The sequence below is a fragment of the Egretta garzetta genome, unplaced genomic scaffold (assembly GCF_000687185.1).
Source record: "Egretta garzetta isolate BGI_Z169 unplaced genomic scaffold, ASM68718v1 scaffold853, whole genome shotgun sequence".
In the NCBI taxonomy this organism is placed as follows: Eukaryota; Metazoa; Chordata; class Aves; order Pelecaniformes; family Ardeidae; genus Egretta; species Egretta garzetta.
This window is the reverse complement of record NW_009259244.1, coordinates 5,453-5,781: the sequence shown is the minus strand read 5'-3', so window position 1 is coordinate 5,781 and position 329 is coordinate 5,453.

Here is a 329-nt window from a genome sequence, read left to right as displayed (position 1 = left end):
CTGGGCCACCTCCTGGAGGCCGACCTGCCCGGAGAGCCGCGGAGGCCAGCCCAGGCGTGGCTCCGGCGTCCCCAGGAGTCACTCGAACCCCGCGTGTCCCCGGCCGGAGCCCTGCCCCGCGCTGCGGGGAAGCACAGATCCTGCACAGAGACTGGAAATGGGCCCTGGGGGCGGCACCCTGCGGAGCAAACGGAGCGGGCACTGGGGGTCTTGCATTTTGTTTTGTGGTTTGGAGGTTTTTTTTGTTTTTCCTTGAGTTGTTTGATTTAATTATTTGACGCCACTGAGCCTCTGTCCCTCTCCAGGCAGGGAACGAGCGCGGGGAACCC